The 9,248-nt window shown below is 43.8% G+C and overlaps 1 long non-coding RNA gene across 1 annotated transcript in view; it reads right to left on the bottom strand.

The window, feature by feature from the left end:
- Positions 1-9,012, bottom strand: part of LOC116073885 — a 98,827-nt gene extending 89,815 nt beyond the window's left edge. The window contains exon 1 of the long non-coding RNA XR_004111957.1: positions 8,739-9,012. This is a non-coding gene — a long non-coding RNA (uncharacterized LOC116073885). The remainder of the gene's footprint in view (positions 1-8,738) is intronic.
- Between the last annotated feature and the right edge of the window lie 236 nt (positions 9,013-9,248).

The following is a 9,248-nucleotide window of genomic DNA, read 5'->3' as shown; positions in this document are numbered from 1 at the left end:
TCTTACACATGAAACTGCCTGAGCCTGGTGTCTGCAGACGCTTTCTGCCGCGACTCAAAACCCATCAGAGGGGACTTGCAGGGGAGCATGAAGTCCCACCCTTTGAGGAGACACAATTGGCATAGGATTGCCACTGGGAGAGGGAGAGTCATCTTGCTTTAATGGTGTGACACCAGGTATAACAACCACACTCCGGTGCATGATCCATACCCAGAAATGGTGGGTGGGTATGGACATCGGGGAAATCTGGAAGAATTTGGGGAGGGTTTGGAATATGATCCAAATATATTGCATCAAGTTCTCAAAGAATAAAAACATTATTCTAGGGAAATAAGAAATCCATGTGTTCTACTCAGCTCTGATTCACTCCCTGTCTTTAACATGAACTGGCAAATTGGGGCTAGGATGCGTGACTTCCCTAGCTCCAGGCTAGAGAGTAAAAAGTGTTCCTGTTAAAATATGTCCCCTGTCTGAGGTGTTGCAGGCACCTGGAGCCCAAAGTCCCAGAGTTGAATCTCCTGCTTGTCATGCCTTAATCCAGGGACCTTAGCAGGCTGCAGGGTGGCTAATGAGCCAGCCTTTCTGAGATTATTGATTGCAAATAGCAGCACCTCCTTCACTGCACTGTTATGAAAATGAGATAAAATTATTTAGACTTTTTTAAAGTTTAAAATGCCATTCAAATGTGATCTATGCCCCCATCCACTAATTCGAGCACTACCTTAGCAAGATTAGCCACCCATGTCGTTCCTTGTGCTTGTCTCTTGTCAGATTTCTAAGGCCTTTTCACAGGAAAAATGGAGTGGACATTCCAATAATTATCTAGTGAAATCAGATCGTGAAAAGGCTCGGCTGTATGTCCTAGGAGTAGAAGATTGGGGAGTTTGTGTCAATGTGCCTCGATTTAATATCTCACCTGTCACTCATGGTAAATGCAGTTTCAGGAACTGACACTCTGATGCTCTGCGGTTGAAAATTTCTCATAAGGAAGATGAGAATGTGCTTCACTAGTCACCTCCCTGCCCCTAGACAGGCATCATTTCATTAAAAAAAAAAAGAAAAAAAGAAAAACCTACCCCACGCTGCTCAGACAGGGTGACTGGCTCCAGAACAGTCAAGACGCTATTTCAAACACATTCTTTCCTTGCTTTTCCATCCCCATGGGGCCCTGCTCTAATCCTGGCCTCCTGCAACCCCAGGCTGTGGCTTCAATCTTACAGAGCAGGATTTTCAAACAAAGTCCCCTTGCTGAGCTCACAGCTCTGCCCTCCAGAGCCTGTTGAAGTGAGGAGTTTGGGTGTGGGGGGAAGAGGGAAAGAGGGGGGCCCCCCAATGCTGAATTTACTTCTCACATCCTGGACACCTCACTCTGCCCCCATCCCCCATCCCTCCAGGGCCCACTCCTCCCCACTCCCCTACTTCATTCCAGAGTTCTGAAGCCATGACAGAAATAAATTAGCTAGAGGTGCAGGTCACACCTTGGAAAGCATTAAGCATTCTGTGGGAAATCCATAGAGAAGATGGGAACCTCCAACTGCTGAAGGCAGAAGGGACCATACGTTGAGGGCCGCCTGCAGACCAAACAAAGGAGCCTGTGCACTGTTCCTGCGTGGGAGGTACAGGAACCCACTCATTCCAGCACCTGCACTCTGGATAGCCAGCTTCACACCTGGCCCTGTCCCCCAGGAAGCTGACATCGTGCCAAGTAAACGCTGGTCAAAATGAACATTTCAGTTCGGATTGTGAATTCTGATGCTGAAGCTCCCCCCGCCCCGGGAAACCACCTGGAGAAGCTGAGTGTGGGGGACACTATGATAGATTTGTCCCAGGGAAACAAACCTTCCTTTGCTGCTGCGGGGTGGGGGGGCATTACCCAGAGGGTTTAGGGAGGTAGAATTGCTAAAGCCATTGAGGGTGGTTTACTGAAATGCACGGGCTTATACCCCAACAGCCAAAAGCAAAAAAGAAAAAGACACCAGCATTAAAATGTCAGGTAAGGCCTGCAAAATGGTAGAAAAAGAGAACTTATTTCCCCCAAATTATCATCTCACCTCCACACCCACAGACACACAGGTGCACACATCATATGCAAATATTCATCATCATCAACAACAACAGCAGCAACAACAACATTTTAAAGTAAATAAACAAAATAGCCATGTAAAATCTACCCTGAAGTCCATTGTACAGGTGAGATAAATATTTGTGAATAGATACCACAAATAGAGCACTTAGTGGGTGCTCATAAATGGATACCACAAATAGAGCACTTAGTGGGTACTCATAAATGGATACCACAAATAGAGCACTTAGTGGGTGCTCATGACCTTCCCTTCTCCCCATTAGACAGTTAGACTTGTCCCCAAGTATCTCTTTAGTTCTACTACTCTTCTCACCAAGATCTTTTACCAAGGCTGACCCTGATGAAAACTGACCAAACTACCAAAGACAGTATCTCAAAACAAGGTCAGAGCAGGGCCAGTGACACCCCACAACCCCTGTCAACTGCCAGAGACACCAAGTTCAAGTCTTGCCCTACGCATGTTGTGCAATCACAAGGTTAGAATGAAAGCTTAGCTCTAAGTTCCTCGTGTATGAAAATTCTGAAATCCCCTTTGCTGTGTATGAGGGGCTGGCTCCTTGCACTTCCAAAACCTGTACTCATTGAGTGGTTTAAAATACTTACCTCTTGATTTTTATTTTTAGATTTACTTCGTTCATGTGCATCAGTGTTTGGGCTGCATGTATGTCTGCACACCACCTCACACCACCTGCACACCACCTGCACACTACCTGCATACCTCCTTTGTGCCAGGTACCTAAGAAAGCCAGAAGAGGGTATCAGTTACCCTGGAACTGGAGTTGTAGGTGGTCGTGGGTGCTGGGACTCAAACCCGAGAGCTCTGTAAGAGCAACAAATACTCTGAACTGCTCCATTCTACCATGCCCCACTGCCTTATTTTATTCTCTTCCGCTTGAGTGTGATTCTCACACATTTACAATGGGAAGCCCTTGTAAATTTAACACAGTCTTCTTTTTGAGACAATGGCTTACTATGTAGGTTAAACTGGCCTCAGATTCACCTGCCTTGGTCTCCTGAGTGCTGGAACTCAAGGTGTATGCCACCATTTTTTTTAATTAAAATAATTTTTAATTAAACTAAAATTGCATCATTTCTCTTTCCTTTTCTTCTCTCCAACCCCACACTGGTCCACTCCACTTTTACCACTCTCAAATTTATGACCCTTCTTTCTTTAATATAATCATATTTTTATAATCTCAGCTTTTAAAGATTTTTATTGTGGTTAATGATATACAAGATAAAAATCTACCTAATTAATCATCTTTAAGTGCACTATCAGAAGCATTTGGAACATCCATATTGTCAGGTTACCATCTATCATCAACATCCTCTTCCAGAATGTTCATACTCCCTAACCAAACCTCTATGTATTAATTATATCTCTCAGATACCTTTGGCCCGGGAACCAGCATTTTACTTCCCCTTTCTGTGTATTTGATTTCCCTCCATACTTCATATGAGTGGAAGCATGAGCATTCATCCTTTTATGACTGGTTACTTTCCATAATAACCTCAATATTGACCCATGATGTAGTATATGTCAGGCTTTCCTTCATTTTTAAGATTGTATCATATTCTAGTGCATGGATATACCACAGTTTCCTTATCTGTTCACTCATTGAAGACACTTTTAAGTTGCTTCTACTTTTGAGCAATTGTACTGATGCTGCTAGGAACAAAGATACAGAGTATCTTCTTAAGACCTTGACTTCCATGCTTTAGAAATACACCAAGAAACAAAGTTGCTAAAAAATGCGGCAATGCTTCCTTTTAGTTTCTTGAGGAGTTGCCACATTGTTTCCAGAGTAGCTTTCTGATACAAGGCATCCTGAGGCTTAGGAGATGGTTCTGTGGGGAAAACACTTGCTGTGAAGCATGAGATCCTAACTTTGGATCCTAGCTCCTACTCAAAAATCTATGTGTGTCAGTGCTTTTCTGTAGAGACAGGAGGTTCCCAAAGATGCACTAGCCATCCATCCTAGCCATTTGATGGGCTCCGAGTTCAGGGAAAGATGCTGACTCAAAAAATAAGAAGGCAAACAAAATGGATTGAAGAAAATATCTAGTGTCAACTTCTAGCCTCTAAGTGCACATGAATAGGTGTGTGGATACGTACACAGGCACACAGATACAGACACACATAGAGACATTCTCTCTCTCTCTCTCTCTCTCTCTCTCTCTCTCTCTCTCTCTCTCTCTCTCTCTCTCCCTTGCACTCACGTGCTTTAAAAGCCAGTGTACCCTATGCTAGGTCAGCGACCTCACGGTCCCTCTGTGCTTCTATGGCTGTATATACAGCATATACACTTCTCTTAGAACAGGGTTCCTCCCCTGAAACCTCCTTCTTAATCAGAGTTACTTTTGCTATGATGAAACACCATAACCAAACCCAAAAGCAAGTTGAAGAAGGGTTTATTTTGCTTACACTTCTCTATCACAGTTCATCATCAAAGGCAATCTGGGCAAGAACTCACACAGGACAGGAACACAGAAGCAGGAGCTGATGGAGAGCCTATGAAGGACTGCTGCTTACTGGCTTACTCCACACTGCTTGCTCAGCCTGTTTTCTTTATAGACCCAAAGACAATGATTTGGCCCCTCCCCCATCAGTCACTAATTAATAAAATCCTCTTTAGGCTAACCTGTCTACAACTCACTCTAATAAAGGCATTTTCTCAATTGAGATTCCCTCATGTAGGTGACTATAGCTGCATCAAGTTGACATAATACTAGCCAGCAGTTTTGGACTGTCTAACTTTGAAAGATCTTAGTAAAGCTTCTCAAAATCCACCCACACTCCCTCCTTCTCATCCCCTTCCCCCTCAGTGACCATTCACTCCTGCACAAGTGTATGAAGGCTGTGGAAAGCCCTTGAAAGAGAACTCTCCATTAAAAGGCAAAGAAGTTAAGAATTGGATGTAGACATCTGGAACTTTCATCTTGAGCAGTGGTCAGCCTGCTTAGACCTGTGTTGAGCAGGTTGTCTACATTCATGTAGCTAGTCCAAGTACTTCTATGCTGCATTGGTTCAACCGCAGGGTGTGTGATCCAAGCAGAGTGACTCTTTCCTGACATTGTGCATCCTTACAGTTCTCAGTACATAAAATACTTTATTAGGAACAACCAATTTGCTTTGCCTTTGACCTTTCCGTCTCTAGGGGGATCTTTCTATTGCAAGGCCACACTCACCAAAGCCCAGGACCTCTGGAGTAGAGGGGTGTTGTTGATCTCTAGTCAACAATGGCCAGGGGTGCCCAAGGGAAACTTGGTCTTGATACAGCTACATGCTGCTTGTTTTCAATTCCCCTCAAATCTATGAAGCCATCCTAAGTATGGACTAGCCATCAGTACCTTCCTATCCAAGAAACTCTCTTAGTAGCATCTGAACCATAGCAAAGATAACTCAATTTGGCTCACCGGTACTGCTAAGTCCATATACATCTGCACAGGCAACCTCCTCACATCCTTTCTCTGGCGTGAACTTGTTCTAGCCAACCCATTTTATCATTTAGTACAGTTTGTATTGTCAATAAATTTCCCTCAGGTGCTATCCATACACTGATGGTGACCTACCAGAGCCACCCTGATGTGGACAATAAGAATAACTGGTCCTTACTTTAATACAACTAAAAGTAATGGCACAAACCACCCAAGAGTTTAAGATTTGCTCCAAGTTATAGATTCATCACGGAACCTCTTAGTTTCCTCATTTACATCTGAGCACAGACAGATGCCAAGAACCCCAGCAATGCCCAGGGGCTTGCACAGAACACAATGCATGCTTTGGGGTTCAACAAAGAGAATTCAAATCCAGCTCCCCAACCTCTTAGTAGAACCGTCAGTGAAGTACATGTCATTTCTTGAGCCTTGGTTTTCTCCTTTGTAAAGGAACTGACATGCTATAAAGGTTCTGCTTCTACTGTGCTTCTGACAGTTGGGAACATGGAACTTATGAATTGCCATGCGGTCTCTGTCCAACCTGAGGCAGGAAGTCATTCAGTCCTGCACCCTTTGTCTGATGTCAACACTGGCCCAACCTAGTTTGGCTTTGTGTGTTTATCTTCTCAACCCATTACTGGAAATGTATCTCTTTCAATGGATGATGTTGAAGGAAAATAGGGGAAAATTCGAGTTACCTGTAAAGCCCCATAAAGCTTCTCAGGCTTATGATAGTGTGATACCAGGAGGTTCAGTCTAAGAAAGTGTTCCATGAGCTAGGGAAACTGAGTCCATAGCGCAGGCGCAGACGCAGGCACAGATTATGCTACCACGGAGCAGCTGAAACTTAGACCTGAAGGATCAAAACTTACATTAGCTTAGACATTGTTTAGTGCAAACCACATATTTCCTATAAAAGAGACCATGTCTGCCTTTCCAAGAGTCCAGTGGGTGGAGATGAGAGTTGAATTCAGAATCCACGTTCAGCGTACTCAGAACAAGGAAACTAGGAAGTCAATGATATATAGTTTTTAAAATGACTGTAAGACTCAGACTCCTCTCCCCCGTTTACTCTTGTTATAATCTAAATCTTACCCAGACATGACTACCAGGAGGCCCATCTCTGCTCCACTGCACAGCCTTCGGTATCTTTGTACCTCTAAGGGTTTCAGTGCTGTTCTTCAAAACATTGGTTATGATGAAGAAAGGAGGATGAAGGGAGTGGTGTAAGTAATGGCAAAAGAGTCAGAAGAAAGTTCCAAAGTATTGGCCACATGTCAGTACAATAAGAAAGGTCCCTGACTCAAACCAACACTCCCTAGTCTTGCAAATCTTTTCCAAGAAGCAAGGTCTCAGAACCCAGGCTGAGGGGGCACATACACAGACACAGCAAATACTCACACATACTCTTTCACACTTACACATACACTCAAAATCACTCATGTACACACAGCATGTTTTCTCTCGCATTCTTACACACACGTTCACATTCACACCTCCACATGCAAGCACACACATGGGCATACTCATTCATGCACGTAAACACACATACATGTGCACACTCACCTTCAGGGAGACCTGTGCTTTCACACCCCAGAAAGCATCTGCACCTTCAGTCAAACCACTCAAGAACCGAGCTGTAAGGTAGAGGGAAACAAAGGAACCTGAAGGAACTTCACTGTTGCCTTAGAGGATGGTCTGCATCAAACAAAACCCATCCATCCACGAAGAGTGACCTTAACTTAGAGAACCAGAAAGTCAGGTGCAGCAAGCAGCCCCAGGACTAAATCCAAGAGCAGAAGTGAATTTAGACCTCTCTGGAGCACTGGTCAGGGCTTAAGTCCCAGCCAGGGTGGGTCTGCCTCTCCCTCCTGATCTCCCCTGAGGTCCTGTGACTCCCAGCTCTCCACACCTGCTGCCTCTTAAGAGCAGAAGTTAAGAGAGTAAGGTCAGCTCACGGGCCATGTATTCTTTCACCCCCACGCCCCGCCTCTTGCAGCCCTTCCTGGGTGCAGAGGGTAATGAGGATCTAGTGCTGCTGTATTTGACCCTGTGAAAAATCGAGGGCTTTCATTTATGTGCCCTGAATAGTTGGCAGATCTGACTTACATATTGGTAGCCTGTGATGCACCATGTGCCAGCAAATATTTAATCCCAGTCAAATCAATAATACTTAACTGGCCCTTTTGTTTTGAAAAGAAAAAAATTCCCTTTTGCTCTAAAGATTGTGCATAATAGAGCAAAACAGCCCAGGACACAGTCTCCCTTAAAGCCATGTCGTTTCCTAAGCCCCACCCTCAGATGTTTTTAAAGGGACTATCTTTGCACACTTGCTTGTTCTGCTGCGTGTGACATCATCATCACCTGATGTTACAGAACAATGCTTTAAAGTTGGATCCACTTTCTCCAAAAAGAAAGATTTAAAGGCGCAAACCTCAGGAAATCAGTGAGTTCACAGCACTTAATATTTTTCTTGTCTTGCATCTAGTTACCGTGAGGGTCTTGATTTAATTGTTCATTATAAACTGTCTCTGCCTTTGACTGAATATCACCCTCCAAAACTACACTTTATCCCTACACAGATTCTTAAAAAGATACAATACTTACTTAGAAACAGAGAGTTGAATATTTAAAAAAAAAAAAGAGAGAGAGGGAGAGAGACTTTTTTTTTGCACATTAAACAGGAAAAGAAGTCTCTCTCTTTCCCTCTCTCTCTATCTCCCCCCCACCCACCCTGAGGATTTTCAATGAAACCTCCAAACCTACCAAAAGTTTCAGAAACAACGACAGAAATAAACTAGCTCCCTTTTATCTTTGGCAGCACAAAAGCTAAGTTCATCAAAGCTACCCTTGCCAGGAATTAACGCCACACAGCTTACATCCACATTTTACTATGACTGCTACATCACTTCACCACAATATTTACAATATATGAAAAAACATAATTTTTGGTAGAGAAGAAAGAGAAAGAAGAAAAGAGAGAAAAAACTCCTGTACCCCCTCAAAAAGAGTTTCTTTCAAATGCAAATTAATCCAAAGACACATCTTTCCCTGTGTTTGGGAAATCACTCTAACATAAGAAAACCGTAGTTCGCATGTGAAAAAATATTGGTGTATGTACACCCACCAGTTGAAAAGACAATGAAATTGCTGTCAGTTCCCTGAACCACTCCTGACTCCGGAAGCCTTTGGGAATATTTGATTAGCTTCTACTGACCTAAGAAGTCTTCTGGTCCCAGGTAGCCAACAATATTCTTTTCTTCTCCAGTGAGATGCTGGTGTGGACATCAGAGGGCATTGTATTACTGAACTGATCAGAAAATAACACTGTTACTGATCTTCTGAGAGAGAGAGAGAGAGAGAGAGAGAGAGAGAGAGAGAGAGAGAGAGAGAGGCAAAGCACAGTGTAATGGAGCATTCTTCCTGGTAGAGAAGAAAGTAAAGGCAGCCCTGCTGGACTGAGTTCAAACATAGCTGACAGACTCTGGGAGAATTTACACTGAGCATGCTTGCCTGCGCTGCTTGCATGAGACACTCTTAATGAATATTACTTCCTTCCCACTGGCTAGCCCTGGAAGTCCACACCCTCCCCTCTTTCAGAAGTCAGGAACTTAGCATCAGCCAAAGCCCAGAAAACAGGCTTCCAGGGAGGCCTTGTCTCCCTGATCCATAAACTTTCAGGTTATGACCTGTGGGTCAGCATGACAAATAGAACACGGGGTGAGTT

Source organism: Mastomys coucha, unplaced genomic scaffold (genome assembly GCF_008632895.1).
Source record: "Mastomys coucha isolate ucsf_1 unplaced genomic scaffold, UCSF_Mcou_1 pScaffold23, whole genome shotgun sequence".
Taxonomy (NCBI): Eukaryota; Metazoa; Chordata; class Mammalia; order Rodentia; family Muridae; genus Mastomys; species Mastomys coucha.
This window is presented reverse-complemented; position numbering and strand designations above follow the sequence as displayed.